At 46.0% G+C, this 15,898-nt stretch overlaps 1 protein-coding gene and 1 pseudogene across 9 annotated transcripts in view; one reads left to right on the forward strand and one right to left on the reverse strand.

The window, feature by feature from the left end:
• The window catches only part of BANP (BTG3 associated nuclear protein), a 170,826-nt gene that overhangs the window by 70,102 nt on the left and 84,826 nt on the right, over window positions 1-15,898 (reverse strand). The gene's annotated exons all lie outside the window — the stretch shown is intronic.
• Window positions 961-13,221, forward strand: LOC139436839 (SRSF protein kinase 2 pseudogene; annotated as a pseudogene).

The following is a 15,898-nucleotide window of genomic DNA, read 5'->3' on the forward strand; positions in this document are numbered from 1 at the left end:
AGGGCTCGGGAGTGAGGATGGAGCTGTGAGCACGCGTGCGTTGCTCTATTTGACCTGCATCTGGAAAGCAAAACAGAAACATGGACCTGAATATGGAAGGGGCAGGTGCCCCAGGAGGGGCTGAACAAAGCCCACAGCTGGGCTGCTAGAGACCCCAACCTCTGGGGCTCTCACTCGCTCGTTCACTCATTCATTCATCCACAAATCCTGACCGGGCAGCCGTGTGCCGGGCAAACCACGTTTAGGTGATATTTTTAAAGTCACGGAAACACTGTTCAAGAGCTCTGTGTTGTTTTCAAATCAGCGAGTCAACAGCGAGTCTGAGTCCCTGAAACCACGTGCGGGGAACAGGCACAGGTGGCGGCGCAGACGAGGACGGCGTGAGCATGCCCCACGCTCGCCGTGGACGTCAGAGCACGGGCTTCCCGCCGGGCAGACCTCGTCCCCTCCCCAGCACGGCCGCAGGGCTGGCCAGGGGGCGCGTCCGTGGCAAGGCCGGGGGCAGGGGGGGCTGCACTCAGACACACACAGGGACCCCCCCAAAGCTGCGCACCCTGACTGCGCGCCAGCTACCAAGACTTCAAATCCAGCTCACCCAGAGCCGGCACATCTCCTCTGCTCCAAAGCCACGTGTCCACCATCCCCGCCACCCGCCCAGCAGCTGGAGCTCCTGTGGCACCACAGTGCACCATGGCACCCGGGCTGAAGGTGGCACCCCTGGAGCCCACCCTCCCCTCGCCCCCGTCCTGGCCTACAGTCGCAGCGGGACTTCCTCGCCAGCTTCTTCCCAGTGAGAAACTGCCCTCCACCTTGTCTCCCAAAGGCTCCCTGGCCCTGCCCCTCAGTGATTTCCCATTTCATTTACGATCAAGTCCGAGCTTCCAGAATGATCCAGCTCCTGCGGGCCTCCCCAGCTCATGGCCCCCAACGCCACGCTCTGCACTTCCTGAGCCCCCATCAATGGGGTGCTTCGTCACGGCGCAGCGCTCCCCAGCTACGCCTCTGTCTGTGCAGCTCCTGCAGTCGGCCACACCAGCCCCACCCTCCTGCTCCGGGTTCGCAGACCCCAGGTACCCGTTCCCTCCTGCAGGGGCGCCAGGCCCCCTGCGGGCACACTGTCCCCACAGCACTGACCGCGCAGGGAAGAGGCAGGGACTGGGACGCACCTCTCAGACTAGTCACGGTGGTGACAGGGAACGGCAGCTCCTCCCGGGGCCTGCAGGAGCCTCCTAGGGCCGGCGCGGCATTCCCGGCCCAGCCGCACGCAGGAGCAATGCAACACGCAGGCCCTGCCCACACCGGGTCGTTGAGCACATCCTGCGGGAGACGCCCGCGGCGCCGCCGCCTGCCAAGCCCCAGATGTGCAGGCGGTGCGCTCCTGCCGAGGAGCACATCAGCCCTGAGGAAGAGTGCGCCAAGTGCCGGGACCCGGAGAGGGGGAGTGGGAACGCAGGCACATCAGACTAATTTCAGAAGCAACGAAAAAATGACAGAGCTCATTCCTACGAAGGCTAAGCATGGTATCAAGCAAGCAAAACTTTCACGAACGTGTGGGAGGAGTGGGGTGAGGGGATGGAGGCTATATGGGGACCTCTTATATTTTTTGAATGTAACAGTTTAAAGAAATTAGAGAGAAAAAAAATCTATCTTTAAAAAGTCATCATTGTAAGACCGGGGAATCCAAATGACTCATGTTCCAAGGCTGATCTCTGCCGACAGGGGCGCAGGCTGTGAAGCCAAGAGCACGTGGCGTGAGCAGAAGCCCAGAGCTGCGCTTGGCGCAGGAGCTGCCGCGGCTGCACCACGTACAAGAAATGGCAAAGGGAGGCTCGTGGGCACCGCAGTGCCGGAGAGCAGCACCCTCCGACCTGGCGGGAGGAAGCCCGTGCTGAGGGCTGCCCGCACCACGCCGGCCGCACACAAGCTGAAGGACGGAAGCCCCAGAGTCCAGCTTCCAACAACAGCACGTTAAAATATCAAATGCCAGGACCCAACAGTTGCAAAGCCAGCCAAGACACAGGGAGTGATGGTGCAAAAGAGGAGAAGTGGACATGAGAAAATACCCAAGAGGTCAACTAGACTGGGGCGCACCAGGAGCAGACTTTAAAACGGTCCGAGCCTCCGTCCAGGTGGCGGGGCGAGTGGAGGCTGCGCCGGGCTCCCGTGTCGTCATCGCCGCCAAAGCCCCTGCCCCTTCCACCGTGGGAGGACCAGCTCCTGGACAGTGCTGGCCATTCCGGCCCGAAAACAGAGGCCGAAAAAAAAACAGACATCCGAAAATATGAGCAACTGAGGCACAGAAACGTTGAGCAGCAAGCCCGGTGTGGAGAGCTGTGCGTCCACGGAAGCCCCCTCTGAGCACTGCCTTCACCACATGCCCTCAGCTCTGGACCCAAGCAGCAGACCGAGCTGCGGGCGGCAGGCTCCCGAGACGTCGTCCTCCTCAGAAAGGCCGGTGCCGAGACTTCCGGCAAGATGGTGGCTGAGTGAGCTTGCCTTGCCGTCTCTCCTGGGAAGAGGCAGCTGGGCACCGCTGGAGGTTCTCCGGGACCAGGCTTTTTCAGGATTTTTTCAGGGCAGGAAGTGTCTGGACATCGATTTGGTGGGAAGCTCCTGGGGGGAATCGGCTGGGAGGCGTCGGAGACTCTTTGGGACCGGCTGTCTCGGGATTTTTCCTGATCCGGAGGTGTCTGGACATCGATTTGGAGGGAAGGTAACAGAGAGGATCCATCTGTGAAATATACACGGAGATCCCAGCTACGTGTGGAGGACTCCCTCCTTGGGTAGGCGGAGCCGAGGCAGCTAGCACCGCGGCGGGTGGCGGGCGGGAGAGCCGAGCCGCGCTGTGCCGCGGCGGGCGGCGGGCGAAGGAGACAAGCCCAGCCGAGCCTAGCCGTGCCGCGGCGGGCGGCGGGCGGGGAAGCCGAGTCCGGCCGAGTCCGGCCGAGCCCGGCTGAGCCGCAGCGGGCGGGGGGGCCAAGCCCAGCCACGCCGCGCCGGGCGGCGGGCGGGAAAGCCGAGCTCAGCCGAGCCCAGCCGAGCCGCGGCGGGCGGGGGACCGGAGCCCAGCTGAGCCCAGCCGAGCCTGGCGGCGGGGTTTCTGTTCTTTGTTTTTTTTACTTTTTTAATTTATTTTTTATTTTTTATTTTTTATTTTTTGTTGTTGTTGTTCTTGTTCTTCTTTTTTTTTTTTTTCAATCCTCTCTTTCTTGTCCCCAATATTCTTCTTATACTATTTTACCTTAACAATACAATGGGTCCTACAGGAAATACCTCACATTTGCTGGGTTTCCTCACCCTCCACTGCCTCATTTCTCTGTGAATAGATTTAGCCTATCTACACTATCCCCTTTCCCCTACAACTTGATATCCTCCACCATCTGCTATCTCTCCTATATTCCATCTCCCTTTCTTTGATCCACAAAGTGTCTAACTCTTAATTTCTAATACCTTTGTTTAGTTTTCCATCTGGTATTCGTCCCTGAAACTATTACCTTTCTTTTCTCTTTCCCTCTCTCACGAAAACAATAGCCTCTTAGTACGTACCACATTCCTCCCATATTCAGTCGTCTACCTCATTATAGGTACTTTCCTACTACTATAACTCTACACAATTTACATGATCTAACCTCCATCCTCCCAGAACTCATATTGTTGCTTTGTAAACATATATCACCAATACTACTTCACACTTTTTCCTTCCTTACACAATTGACTTTCCCCAGCACTAATACTTTCCTTTAAAGTGAGCTTAACTAGCAATAAGAAATTGGAATAAGAAGAACAAAGTGACAAAGAGAAGATATAACACTTACGCAAAAACAACAGCTAATTAATCTCCAAGACTAGACAAAGAAGCTAAGGAACTGATTAAACCCGTCAAGAAAAAATGTTGACAAGACAGCAACAAAAATCTACAAACCAAACCAGTAATCAGGAAAACATGGCTGAATCCAATCAACAAACTGAAAATCAGGAAGGGGGGCAGGACTTCGCACAAGCAATGAAAGATCTCAGAACATTTATCACCGACAAATTTGATGAAGTAATGAAAGAGGTTAACAGCGTGAAGACAACACTTGGAGGGGAAATTGCAGACATGCACAAAAAAATAACAGATATGATGGAAATGAACACCACAGTTCAAGAAATCAAAAATACACTTGCAGCAAATATCAGCAGACTAGAAGAGGCAGAGCAGAGAATTAGTGATGTGGAAGACAGTGCATTGGAAATCAAACAGATAGTAGAAGTGGTCAATAAAAAGGTAGAAAAAATCCAGATAGGACTTAGGGACCTGAATGATAATGCAAAACGCTCAAACATACATATTATAGGCATTCCAGAAGGAGAAGAGAAGGGAAAGGGGTCAGAAGGAGTGTTGCAGGAAATAATGAATGAAAACTTCCCAAATCTACTGAAAGAGACAGATGTACATATCCAAGAAGCACAGCGCACTCCACTGGTCATAAACCCCAACAGGCCCACCCCAAGACATATACTTGTCAAATTATCCAATGCTCAAGACAAAGAAAAAATTCTAAAAGCAGCAAGAGAAAAGAAAACCATCACATACAAGGGAAACTCCATAAGATTAAGTGCTGATTTCTCATCTGAAACGATGGAGGCAAGAAGGCAGTGGTATGATATAGTCAAGGTACTAAAGGAAAAAAATCTCCAACCAAGAATACTCTATCCAGCTAAACTAGCATTCAAAAATGATGGAGAGTTCAAAATATTCACAGATAAACAGAAACTGAAAGAGTATATCAACAAGAAACCTCCCCTTCAAGAAATTCTTAAGGGAATTCTGCAGGAAGAAAGGAAAAAACAGGACAGTCAGAGATGGAGGAGAGTGTAAAAGCAACAAGAAAGACAAAAATAGAAGGGGAAAATAAAATAATACAAACAAAATATAACAAACACAAATCCAACCAAAATATGGCTACCATAAATAACTCTCTAAATGTAATAACACTGAATGTCAACGGATTAAACTCACCTATCAAAAGATTCAGACTGGGACACTGGATAAGGAAATACGACCCATCTATATGCTGCCTACAAGAGACACATCTTAGACCCAGAGACTCATGGAGGTTGAAAGTGAATGGCTGGAAAACAATCATACAAGCAAACAACAACCAAAAAAAGGCAGGAGTAGCTATATTAATATCAGACAAAATAGACTTTAAATGCGAAACAATTGTGAGAGACAAAGAAGGATACTATATTTTAGTGAAAGGGACAATTTGTCAAGAAGATCGAACAATCATAAATATTTATGCTCCTAACAAGGGCGCCTCTAAATATGTGAGGCAAACGCTGGAAAAACTAAGTGAAAGAATAGATGCATCTACAATTATAGTGGGGGATTTTAATACACCACTATCAACTCTGGACAGAACCTCTCAAAAGAGAATCACTAAAGAAACAAAACATTTGAACAGTATATTAGAAGAGCTGGATCTAATAGACATATATAGATCATTACACCCAAACACAGCAGGATATACATTTTTCTCAAGCGCACATGGAACATTCTCCAAGATTGACCATATGCTAGGCCACAAAGAAAGGCTTAATGAATTCAGAAAGATCGAAATCATACAAAACAATATCTCTGACCACAGTGGAGTCAAGCTGGAAATTTACAAGGGACAGAGACCCAGACTTCACACGACAATTTGGAAATTAAACAGCACACTCTTAGAAAAACAGTGGGTCAAAGAGGAAATCTCAAAAGAAATCAATGACTACCTTGAAACAAATGATAATGATAACACAACATACCAAAATTTATGGGATGCAGCAAAAGCGGTACTGAGAGGGAAATTTATAGCCATAAATTCATATATCAAAAAAGAAGAAAGAGCAGAAATTGAAGAATTACCTGCACATTTGAAGGAATTAGAAAAACAACAACAAAGTAACCCAACAGGAAGAAGAAGGAAGGAAATAACAAAGATAAGAGCAGAACTAAATGAAATAGAAAATAAGAAAGCACTTGAAAAAATAAACAAGACCAAGAGCTGGTTTTTTGAGAAGATCAACAAAATTGACAAACCTTTAGCGAGACTAACAAAGAAAAAAAGAGAAAAGATGCAAATACACAAAATAAGAAATGAGAAAGGTGATATCACCACTGACCCCACAGAAATAAAGACTATCATAAGAGGATACTTTGAAAAACTATATTCCAACAAAAATGACAATTTAGAGGAAATGGACAAATTCCTAGAAATACATAAGCAGCCCATACTGACGAAAGAAGAAATTGATGATCTTAACAAACCAATCACAAGCAAAGAGATAGAATCAGTCATTAAAAATCTCCCAACTAAGAAGAGCCCAGGGCCAGACGGCTTCACAGGTGAATTCTACAAAACATTCCGGAAAGAACTAACACCAATCCTGTTGAAACTATTCCAAAAAATCGAAACAGAAGGAACACTGCCTAATTCCTTCTATGATGCCAACATTACCCTAGTACCAAAGCCAAACAAAGACACCACAAGAAAGGAAAATTACAGACCAATTTCTCTAATGAACCTAGACGCAAAAATACTTAACAAAATACTTGCTAATCGTATTCAACAACACATTAAACGAATTATACACCATGACCAAGTGGGATTTATCCCAGGTATGCAAGGATGGTTCAACATAAGAAAATCAATCAATGTAATACACCATATAAACAGATTGAGAGAAAAAAACCACATGATTATATCTATAGATGCAGAAAAGGCATTTGACAAAATACAGCACCCCTTCCTGATAAAAACACTCCAAAAGATCGGAATACAAGGAAACTTTTTGAACATGATAAAGAGTATATATGAAAAACCTAAAGCCAACATTGTTTACAATGGCGAAGTCCTGAAATCCTTCCCTCTAAAATCAGGAACAAGACAAGGATGCCCATTGTCTCCGCTCCTATTTAACATTGTCTTGGAAGTACTGGCTCGAGCACTGAGACAAGAACCAGATATAAAAGGCATTCAAATTGGAAGGGAAGAAGTCAAAATTTCATTATTTGCAGATGACATGATCCTATATATAGAAAACCCTGAGAGATCTTCAACAAAGCTCCTAGAACTCATAAATGAGTTTAGCAAAGTCGCAGGTTATAAGATCAATGCGCAAAAATCAGTAGCATTTCTATACACCAATAATGAGCAAGATCAGGAGGAAATCAAGAAACAAATACCATTCACAATAGTAAATAAAAAAATCAAATACTTAGGAATAAATTTAACTAAAGAGGTAAAAAACTTATACATCGAGAACTATACAAGATTGTTCAAGGAAATCAAAGAAGACCTAAATAAATGGAAGAATATTCCCTGTTCATGGATAGGAAGACTGAATATTATTAAGATGTCTATCCTACCAAAACTGATCTACACATTCAATGCAATCCCAATAAAAATCAACACAGCCTTCTTTAAGGAACTAGAAAAACTAACTATGAAATTTATTTGGAATAAAAAGAGGCCCCGAACAGCCAAAGACATATTGAAAAAGAAAAACGAAATAGGAGGAATCACACTTCCTGACTTCAAAACATACTACAAAGCTACAGTAGTGAAAACAGCATGGTACTGGCATAAGGAGAGACACACAGACCAATGGAATCGAATTGAAAGTTCAGATATAGAACCTCATGTATATAGCCATATAATATTCGATAAAGCCACCAAACCCTCTCAACTGGGAGAGAATGGCCTATTCAACAAATGGTGCCTGGAGAACTGGATAGCCATATGTAGAAGAATGAAAGAGGATTACCATCTCACACCTTATACAAAGATCAACTCTAGATGGATCAAAGACCTAAATATAAGAGCCAAGACCATAAAGACCTTAGAAAGCAGTGTAGGGAAACATCTACAGGACCTTGTAATAGGAAATGGCTTCATGAATATCACACCAAAAGCACGAGCAGCAAAAGAACAAATAGATAAATGGGACTACCTCAAAATTAAAGCCTTCTGCACCTCAAAGGAGTTTGTCAAGAAAGTAAAAAGGGACCCCACACAATGGGAGAAAATATTTGGCAACCATATATCTGATAAGAGACTTATAACTTGCATATATAAAGAACTCATAGATCTCGAAAACAAAAAGATAAACAACCCATTTAAAAAATGGGAAAAAGATTTAAACAGACACTTCTCCAAAGAAGAAATACAAATGGCTAAAAAGCACATGAAAAAATGCTCCAAATCCCTAGCTATCAGGGAAATGCAAATCAAAACTACAATGAGATACCATCTTACTCCCATAAGATTGGCAGCCATGAAAAAAACAGTAGAATACAAATGCTGGAGAGGATGTGAAGAAAGGGGAACACTCATCCATTGCTGGTGGGAATGCAGAAGGATCCAACCATTCTGGAGGACAGTTTGGCAGTTTCTCAAAAAATTATCCATAGATTTGCCATATGACCCAGCAATACCACTGCTGGGTATATACCCATCAGATCTGAAAACAAGGACACAAACCGATATATGTACACCAATGTTCATAGCAGCATTGTTCACCATCGCCAAAAGTTGGAATCAATCCAAAAGTCCATCAACAGATGAGTGGATCAATAAAATGTGGTATATACACACAATGGAATACTACTCAGCTGTAAGAACCAATACACTACAATCGCACGTGATAACATGGATGAACCTTGAGAATCTTATGTTAAGTGAAGCAACCCAGGCATTGAAGGACAAATACTATATGACCTCAATGATATGAAATAAGTTAACTGCCTCAGAGAGCTAGAGTCTGGAAAAGTGGCTTACTGGAAATCGGGGGGTGGAGGAAGGATGTGAGTTAATGTCTGTAGGGGTGGAATCTGTGATGAGCTGGGGGTAAGTATGAGCACAAAGAAGGGACAAAATGGGGGCAAGGGGTTACCTTCGGGTGGGGTTTTCTGGGTTTGAGGGGGGCTGGGGATGGGAAGAGGGGTAATATGGTCCAAGAAATAGGTGGGAGGGAGGGACAACATACAAACATGGGAGAGTGCCAGAAGTTTGTTGAGAACTAAATGTTGAGTAAAACGTATCAAAGTATAAGTAGGAGGGTCACCTGGTTAGGACGCTCAGGGGGTATGGTCTGATGCAGGACGGACTCCGGAGGGAATAGCTGAAGGCTCATTTTGCCAAGGTGCGTTCTACCATTGGGTGGGGTGGACCCATATCCTGGGGAAGACTAATGCCGACAAATAGAGAGAACTGTATCTCTCGTGAGAAAGGACGGCTCCCAGGGCATTAGATTGGCAGGCGTTGTGGGCCCTAAGGGGAGGGGAAAATGGACGTGCAATGGATGGAACAAAGGTAAATAAGGGGGCAAAAGAGGAGTTATGTGAGAGTACACGAGGATGAATATAAAACAGCTAATATTACACCAAAAACATATAGGGGACGACAGACTAATAATGAAAACCATAAGACAAAACATAGGATAACTAAAAAATTTAGAAAACTGTACAACCTAAAGTATGGACCACATAGTAAGCACAAATGTTACCTTGTTTGAAAACTATAGTTTCGGAATCTGTACATCAGTTTCAGGAAATATGATATGAATAAGTTAAAAGATTATTGCTGTGGAAGGGAAAAGGTTTTATGGTGGATCTGGGGAAATACTGTATATTGTATATACGAATTTTGGTGATCTAAGACTCTTCTGAAGCTGACATTATGTTGGGATTCACTTTACGGGAAGTTTTGGATCACAGAGTGGTTCAACAATGGCAGCGGAGGAATACTGATATGGGATGTTATTGACAGGATATATATGGTTGACAGGGAGTTATACAGGGCATATGCCCAGGGTATATGGTAATGTCTATATATACTCATAGTGGAAACAATTAAAAACAACAGCTGGGGGGATACTGGGCTCCTGGCCGGGGGGTCACTGTTGTGGGCCCTGGGAGAGCAGCGGCAATCCTCCAGGTGCAACGGCAAGAACCAGGAAGGAAGGAGGGCCCAACAGTGGGCCCTTGATATTAATGGCTACACTTTTGAGCCTATGCACCTGCAATAAGAACAAGGCCTAGAGTAGCATTGTGCCTGGGGGTTTCCTCCTGACAGCCTTCATGTTACTCAAATGTGGCCACTCTCACAGCCAAACTCAGCGTGTAGATGTGATGCATTCCCCCCAGCGTGGGACACGACACCCGGGGATGAGCCTCCCTGGCACCGAGGGATCACTACCACATACCAGCTGAAGAAGCAACTAGAAAATGACCTTGAATTAAAGATTCAATGCGGAACAGCAGAATATACCTGTCTACATATAATAACATGACTTCGGGAAGCGGTTTGACCTAATGTAAGGGGGAAATGGAGAGGAGAAATGAGATTATAAGGCTGTGAGTCTCTAAAAAAGAGTCTGGAGGTTGTCAGAAGGAATACCCCTATGTACAACTGAACAGAGTCTAAGAGACAGATAAGGTAGATACAACCCCAGGTATTGGTTCTTTTGAGGGATAAAGAGACCCACGGGTTCTATGGTCATGGCAGAAGGGGTTCACTGCCATGACAGATGGCCCTTCTTTGGAGCTGGTGTTTCTGCGTGATGGAAATGGACTCAGAGGGGATCTCTTTTCACAAGACTTGCATGCTACTTTATTGGAATTGTATTTGGTGCTGAGTTTAAGATATATGTAGGGGATTTGAATCTCTGGACTGATAATATGACACCCAGGCCCAGAGCCTCAACAGACTTCAGCTCCTACACTTCGACTTATTGGACTTACTCCACTCAGCTAACATGGAGTTGAAGAAGGTCAACCACCACAGCATGGAGCCTAGAGTGTCTACAACTAGAAGCGGGAAGAGTGCATCCAGTACCCATGTGGAATCTAAGCCCTCACTTGACATAGGTGTGCAATGGACACAACCAATCCAATGTCCACAGAGGAAATGTGAAATGGGTGTGGGAACGGTAGCCATGGGGGCTGCTGGGTGTGGGGAACGGGAGGAAGAGATGAGATGTGGAGGCGTTTTCGGGACGTGGAGTTGTCCTGGATACTGCTTCACGGACAATTACGGGACACTGTAGATCCCCCCAGGGCCCACTGGATGGAACGTGAGAGAGTCTGGGCTATGATGTGGACCATTGACTATGGGGTGCAGTGATGCTCAGAGATGAACTTACCAGGTGCAATGGATGTATCACGATGATGGGAGAGAGTGTTGCTGTGGGGGGAGTGGGGGGCGGGGGCGGTGGGGTTGAATGGGACCTCATATATATATTTTAATGTAATTAAAAAATAATAATAATAAATAAATATTAAAAAAAAAATAAAAATAAAGGCCGGTGCCTGGCAGAACCCCCGTAGCTCGCCCCCACCTGTGCCAGACCCGCCCGAGCCTGGGAGGAGAGCTGGGGCGGGCGAGGGCGAGCAGAGGGCCCTGTGGACCACGGTGAAGGCAGCGTCACCCGGAAAGCTGGGGCCCTCACACTGACCAGCATCGCGCCACCGGGAGCTGGCTGGGGACACGTCGCTACTGTCTGGCTGTGTCGCAATGGAAGCGGTGAAAAGCGCCCAGTGTTAGAGACGGCTTTGGACGAAATAAAATTGCTCAAATGTGCTCAAGAAAGTGACTCCAGGGGCCCGATCAGGACACAGAGCAGAGCTAATGGACGCCGCATGACCGCGGCAGGGACGGAACGCAGGCCCGCAGGGTCGTGAGGTGCTGGGTCGCCGTCTCAAGGGGCCACGAGTTCCAGCTGCTGAGGCCTCCCAGCACGCTGTGCGAGGACCGTCACTCGACAGGCTCGTCACGGTTCAGAAGTCTAACGGTGAGCGTGAGGTCATTCGCACTGACGTGGAGCGGGCAGACATCCCGTGTGTGTGGACGACGCCGTGAGCCGAGGGGCGGCCGAGGCCACCCAGTGGCAGAGAGCAGCGCTCCTCTTCCTTCAGGGTCTGCAGTGAGTACAGCTCCACTACAAAAACCTACAGGAAAAATATCTAAAGGAAAAGGGAAAACTGAAAAAGAGGAGGCAGGCTGAGTTACCAGGAAAACACCTGCAGAGAAAAGAAGAATTAGAGCGAGAAGCTGAAAGGAAAATAACAGAGGAGAACACCACCTCGGTCGTGCCTTCCAATCCGCAAGATGAAGAATCTCACTCTGAGGTACAACTGAAAACAGCAGAGCTAGAGGGGCCCACTGAGGGAGAGACTGCAAATCCGACCCCGAGGATCAGGAGGAGAAAGGAGATGAGATGCCGAGAAAGGAAATGCTGAGCAAGGTGAAGACGATGCTGGACTAGAACCTGCAAACACAGACCCTGCATGGCCTGAACCACCCAGCCGACGGCCGCATTGAGAACGGCCCACTCTTACTGGAACAGCAGCTAGACGACGAAGACGATGACGAAGACTGCCCAAATCCTGAGGAACGCAGCCCTGATGAGCCAAACGCACAAAGTGATTACAGCGTAACAACAACTGCGAACAATTCAACGGTGAATTGTCAAATGGATGACATCAAATCCCAGAGTCACCGTTTCCAGGACTGTCCACTTCCTGTTCTCAAGGCCCTTAGCCCCTGAGGCCCGTGGCTCTGCATTTTCCGAGGGTTCTCCACCTACCAAACAAGAGGAAAGCAGTCCATCCCATGCCAGAAGCAGGATGGTTTCAGCCCCCAGCACTGGAGATTTGCCAACAACAAAAGCCAGGCAGTTGACTTGTTGGCGAATCCCCTGGATCCATGGAATGCACATAAAACTAAGAGTTAAAATTGCTGACCTGGGAAATGGTTGTTGGGTGCACGATCACGTCACAGAAGACATCCACACGCATCAGCATAGATCCACAGAGGTTCTAAGAGGAGCAGGTCACAGTACACCTGCTGGCGTATGAGTATGGCGAGTATGGCTTGAGCTGGCAACAGAAGATTGTTTGTTTGAACCACATTCTGGGGAAGACTATTCCAGAGATGAAGATCACACAGCATTGATCACTGAACTGCTATGCACAGGAAATACTCCCAGGCGCCTTTCACCAGAAAAGGAGGGTGCGGCATTATCACTGAGCCAAAGTGCAGAAGCCGCTGGGAGGCGCTTGTGGAAAAGGACAGCTGGCCCCAAGAAGATGCAGCAAGGTTTACAAATTTCCTGACCCCAGTGTTAGAAAAGGTTCCAGAAAAACGAGCATCTGCTGGTGAATGCCTTTAGCATCCTTGGTCGAATTTTTAGATTCTACAAATAAAGCCTTCTGAACTAGCAGGTGCTTTCCAGCACACTGGACCTAAACGGTGATGCTCATTCTCTAACACAAGTGAGCTGGCTTCATCCTCAGATCTCTGCTTCGAGGTGCTGCTTCTTGACATTGTGCTGTTTGGGCTCTGTGTTCCCGGGGCAGGGTGGTCTTTTATCTTCAGCCAAGTAGTTTACTGACCCACTTTCTTCTGGGAACAATAACTTATCTCTAAGCATTGTTTCCTGTGCTGTGTGACAGTTAAATGTCATTTTTTGAACAAAAAAAAATACTTTCCTTCTTGTGTTTTGGCAGGTTTTGTAACTACTTGTGAAGAAATACTGTAGCAGAGTACTATATAATTTACAATCGTAAGAAATTATTAAGTTGGTTCTGGTAAAGGGACATCATTCCCGTATCACAGTGAATGTAAATGCGCTCTATAAACGTTAATTTCTATTAAATAGAGGATGGGGAGTCAAATTCCAGAAAAGCTGCCAAGTCTTGAGTGCTCTGCAGCCTGAGTTGCATGTAGCAGACAAGAAGCTGTGCATACTTTTCATTCCATAACTGTCCTTCTACATGGAATTTTAGACAAAGTGGCTCTGGTTTACAAGACTTCATTCCCTACATGGCACTTTAAAGGAAGAAGAGGCATGCTTCCCATTCTGAAGTGTGCATTATCATCAGCACTTCTATTTGTATTTTTGCATATTTTTAAAGTGCTTTTCAAGAAAAAGAGCAGAGTCCCTTTAAAAATGTGATGACCTGCTACCCTGTGGTCACCTCCTCCAAGGACCGTAAACTGAACTTTGCGTAGATTAAACCGGACAAGTAGGGGGGCTAGCATCTAAATGTTTGTCTAAAACACAAGGTGTGGAAGACATAATCTGCAGTGCAGTGGGAGACTGACTCCTAGCTTCCAAAGGGAACAGCGATTGCACTGGCACATGTCGCTACACCAAATGGTACAGCTTTCCATGGTCTTTCCATGAACTGAAGCAGAGAAAACCACCTTCCCTTTGCAGGTTACACACTGTTTTGTTTACACATTTCCTTAAAATTAATTGTAGCTTCCGGGTCACAAACCACAGCAGGCACAAGAGTTTTAGAAGGTAATGTACAAAGGTATGTTTAGACTCTTAGAAGTCAGAGGGATGAAAGTCAGGCTTCGCTTTTTTTTATTTTATTTTACATTCATTAGGATGTCTCATTTTTCATGGCTTTGTCCATTAAGATTTATCCATATGCCTTTGCAGTAACTAGATTGTGGGGGAGGGGGGAAATAACCATTGTAACAATAATCCACTGTATGAGGTGCTTGCAGTTGTCTTAAAAATTATAGCGTTTTCTTAATGTCCCCGCCCCCATAAAAAATGGCCCTAAATAAGCCCAAAGAGCTAAAGAAAAACATGGACAAAGAACCAAAGGAAGTCAGGGAAACCACCGAGGAGCACAGAGAGAGTATCAATATACAGATGGAAACTGTGAAAGGAACCAACCAGGACTGCAGACCACAGTAACAGAAATTAGGAATTCCCCAGATAAACAAAAGCTGAGGAAGTTTCACCAGGAAACCAGCCTACAGGAGCTGCCTTGAGGAGCTCTGCAGGTTGAGAGGAAAGGACAAGAGAAAACAGGTCAAAGCTGTCTGAAGAGTACAGTAACGGTGGTGGCAGGTGAATATAAATGCTAGTACTACTGTACTTTTGGTTTGTGACTCCACTTTTTACTTCTTACAGGACCTAAAAGGTAAATGCATACAGTGCAATGATAAATCAGTGCTCTGGGACTCATAGTTTATAATCCTGCATTTGTGACAAGAACTACATGAATTTAGCAGGATGGGGGGGTATAGGAAGATAGTTTATGTATACTATTGAAGTATAATTGGTAAAAAACAAACAAGATTGTCACAGATTCAGGATGTTAAATCTAAGTACCATGGTAACTACAATGAAAATACTGGAGAACATGCAAGCTCCCAGAGACAGAAAGCAGAGGGCAAGCTGCCATGGGCTGGGGGTGGGGGAGACAGGGAGCTAATACAAAATGGGTGTAGGGTTTCTGTCTGGGGAGTTGGGAAAGTTGTAGTGACGGAAGGTGGTGAGCGCACTGCAACGTTGTGAATGTGACGAATCCCACTGAATGGCAGGCTTGGGAGGGACTGCAATGGGAAGTTTATGTTGCGTGTATGTTCCTACAATTAAAAAAGACAGGGCAACTCCAGAGACAATGGCACAGCAACACAGGACCCTGGACAGGACCTAGCAAGAGAGCAGAAAAGGCTTGAGAGACATTACTGGGACACATGAAGAAACTGGAATACAGACTATAAGATTTACATCACTGTGAAATGTCTTGAACCTGAGGACTGCACTTTAGGTAGTTAAATAAGTGAATATTCTTGTTCATAGGAAATGTCCGTGACAGTGCTAAGTGCTCATGGAGCATGATTTGTACAACCTACACTCAAGTGTTCAGAAAATGAAATGATAAGCAGACGGGTGGACAGATGGACTGACTGATAGAATGGTATGGCAAATATGGAAAAACGGTAAAACTGGAGGATCTGAGTATCTTGGGGTGTACTGGAGTTCTCTGTATGGAGTTTGTATTATTTTTTAACTGTCATACAAGTTTGAAAGCATTTCAAAATGAAAAGTTATGAAAAAT

Source organism: Dasypus novemcinctus, chromosome 18 (assembly GCF_030445035.2).
Source record: "Dasypus novemcinctus isolate mDasNov1 chromosome 18, mDasNov1.1.hap2, whole genome shotgun sequence".
Lineage (NCBI taxonomy): Eukaryota > Metazoa > Chordata > Mammalia > Cingulata > Dasypodidae > Dasypus > Dasypus novemcinctus.